At 42.4% G+C, this 3490-nt stretch overlaps 1 protein-coding gene across 3 annotated transcripts in view; it reads left to right on the top strand.

Annotated features, from left to right (window-relative positions):
- Positions 1-3490, top strand: part of USP22 (ubiquitin specific peptidase 22) — a 205806-nt gene that overhangs the window by 50976 nt on the left and 151340 nt on the right. The window lies entirely within an intron of this gene.

The following is a 3490-nucleotide window of genomic DNA, read 5'->3' on the forward strand; positions in this document are numbered from 1 at the left end:
GTGTGTGTGTGTGTGTTGTCTGATTGAAGAGCACGAGCGGGTGCGATGGGCCAAGAGCATTTGGATACAGGGGCCCATCCAGGGATGTGGGGAGGGAGGGGGGGAGAAGAAGGATACAAGTGACTTGGGTGCCATGGAGAGTGCAGCTGGGCTCAGTGCAAGATTAACAGGCTCTCTGGCTGCAAAAGCAGCCAGTGGGAGGGGGGTTGGTGAGCGTAGCGAGCAAACGCCCCCTAGGTGTTTTTTTTTTTTTTTTTTAAAGTCATGATTAAAGGATTGCATGAGAATAAGTTGTAGTCCTCTCTCTTCCTGTTGTCCGGAAAGTTCTTATTGTTCACTTTCTTGCATTAAAGCAACATTGTAGGGAGGAGAATAGATTGTATTTATATTTTTTCTGATATGTTAAAACTCCTGTAAGTTGGTTTACAAAACTTAGCGCAACTTAATGCTTAACTCTGCGTTTCATTATTTTATGAGTAGGGAGATATTTTCATCCAAATTTTTGTCATTTTTTAAATGTCAATCCAACACACCGTTTACTGTTTGGAAAATTTCTGAAGGAATAGCTTTAAAAGACAGCATAGAGGTGATCTTTCATTCCTTTTGAATGGAAACATGAAAACTAGAGATTAGGAAATTCTCATGTCAATCTAGAAGACACTGAAGTCACTATAAAATTATACCATTTGAAGTGTTTATTCTTGTTTTTATCATTACAGGAAATGCAAGGAATTAAAGGATATGTAATTGCAGTAATGGACAAAAAGCTTTGTTTAGATGACAAAATTGACAGTGTATCAGTAATTTAAGACTTTGTAGGGTATGTCTGTACTGCAGTAAAATGCCTGCGGCTGGCCTAGGTCCGCCAACTTGGTTTTGCAGGGCTCAGGTTGCTGGGCTGTAAAATTACTGTGTAGACTTTCAGGCTCTGGCGAGAGCCCAGGCTTTGCGACCCCGTGACAAGTCTAAGTCCTGCAGGCTCATTCACCTGACCCAGCAGAGTGGTAGGTATTTTACTGCAGCATAGATGTACCTCTGAGTTGGCAGAAGGAAGGTCTAGTCTTCAGGAGAGGCGATCCTAACATGTCTTAAGGAAATTCACACATTCCCCTTTTTGAAGTTGAAATTAAATTTGCAGGCTCACAGCAGTGGTTTGAATGAAATCTTAGTTTTGCTAAAATGTAGCCTAGAAATTTAGCATTCAGGTTGTACTTCTCAAATAAGGGACCTAAAATTCAGTGATCAATTTTGGCCCAAGATCTTATTTCTTGATAGAATATAAGATCAGCAGAAATGTTTTTGTGAAACCTGAAGGAAAAAAATAGAAATAGATCTTTACATATGTAAGCAATCTCTAGATTTTTTTTACTTACTGATATCCACAAATGTGAATAGATAGTATACGTGGTGTAAATCTTTAGAGTGAGAAGGTGCCAATTTTGAGTAGAATTAATTTTAAGACACTAAGCTTAAGTTAGATTTAGCTACCCCTGACTACCTCTGGATTGGCAGGACATTTCCCAGTTGCCCTGAACTCAGGGTGACAGCCCTAGAGGGGAATCAGAAAACCTGTTCTGGAAAGCCATGCTGTGATTTAACTATTCCTTTTCTTCAGTCTAGGTTATTGCCCCAGGAGCATGTGTGTGGTACCTAGTATCTTCTTTGGTGCCCCACAAGCATTCTCTGATCCCATATGCCATAATGATTTAAAATCACTGAATCTTGTATGTAAAAGTTTGTTTTCCCTCTGTTTTGTATAGACATTTCTTTATCCTCTAATTTTATTAGTTTAAATTTAGAGAGCTGGAGCTGCCCAAAGTGTTTGGTAGGGAGAATCTTTTATTTCTGACATGCCATTTTTCTAAAGCTCTAGCTGTGTATGTAAGATTTAAAGTTTTAAGCAGATATTTCTTTAATTTCTTCTTCTCCAAACAGAAAGGAGAAAAGGGTTTGCAGCATATTAAGTTTACTTGTTTTACATACATGGAGGTTCTATCAGTGCAACTGAAAAGCAGAAGTATTTTTTTTGAAAGTTTTGCTGATCTGAAACACTTAATGGCAGTAATTATAACTGTTCTGAATACCTCCCATGAAGTTGAGCCCATTAGCATTTCCTTTTGAAGGGTAGATTTTTATCTTTTTGTTGAGGTTCATTAAGCAGTGTGACACTGGCTGAAAGGTGGTTACATTTTAATAACTTTGTCTTCAAGGAGTATCCCTTGGTGCTCTGCACCAGGATGTGTACCCACCAATGCGCTCTTGTTTAGAGATTTTTATCTGCAGTGTTTGTGGGTCTGTGCTCTAGATATCCTCATGCTCTGGGACAGGGAGGGGATGGACATGCCACCACTCAAGTTCCTTCTTAATATCCTGCAGGTTGAGACGGTGTCAGTTAGCTGATTGCTGTGTCTCTTGACTAGTCTTCTTTTCTTTAGTATTTTTCTTTCATTTCTTTTTAGTGTTTTGTACTTGAGGGTGGCTCCCCTTCACCTTTCCTCTTTTGCCCAATTTGGGCCTTTATTCCCCCCCCCCCCCCCACCTACTCCCCCGCAGGACTCAAGTGCAAGCTATGCTTAAGAGCCCAGACTTTGTTGCCAGAACTCCTGCAGATCTCCCTACCCCCAGTGATGTACATTCAAACTTCCTCCCCAGCCTGGAAGACACCCATGTCCTTGCCAAATGTAAGTTCTGCTTGGGTTTTAAAAGTAGATCTAACCAATTGAGCAAAGACAGACTAATAATCCTGTTTATGAAGTGGTCTAGATCTGTAGAATTTGATTCGCTTTCACAGCTCCTGCTGCAACAGTAAACAAAGCTCCTGAGGGGACTGTAGATCCTCAAAGAAGAAATAACCCTTTTGTCCAGAATGGGATATAAAAAGGGGAAGGTCACCCCTTGAATCTGTGTCTCAGGAAGCCCCATGTCTGGATAAAGGTATCTTGGAAGGTCTTATCCCCTCTGATACCAAGATAATGCCATAAACCAAGACACTAATAGCTAAGCAAGCTAGAGTGGCACCTGCGTTAGCACCACAGTACCTTCAAAACACAAGAACTCCAGAGCGAAGCCAAAGTGGTCATCAGTATTTTGTTCCATAGCCACACATGGGAGCTGACAGCCATGCTGGGTCCCTGGGCAAGATAGGAGGGTGCTCCATGCTCCTGGAAGAGGCAGGGCCTTGGGTGGAAGGGTGAGGGTGGGGGGGTAGCAAGTGCACCATGCCAGCCCCCAGTGTCACCTAGAGCATAGCGTGCCCCCCCAGCCGTTAGGGCTTCCCTCCCCCACCCCATCCTCCATCAGCAGGCCTGGTCTCACACAGAGGCCATGCCAACTGCATACTTTGGTACCATCTCTGGTACCATCTGACATGAGGATTCCAGAGAGTCCCTATGGAAAATCCCCAGTGCCATCCAGGCTTCTTGTCAATGAGGACCTTTGAATCACGGAAGACTTTAAATCACTGTTACTGAGGCATACCTGATGACATTTT

Source organism: Pelodiscus sinensis, chromosome 15 (genome assembly GCF_052426305.1).
Source record: "Pelodiscus sinensis isolate ZL-2025 chromosome 15, ASM5242630v1, whole genome shotgun sequence".
NCBI lineage: Eukaryota > Metazoa > Chordata > Testudines > Trionychidae > Pelodiscus > Pelodiscus sinensis.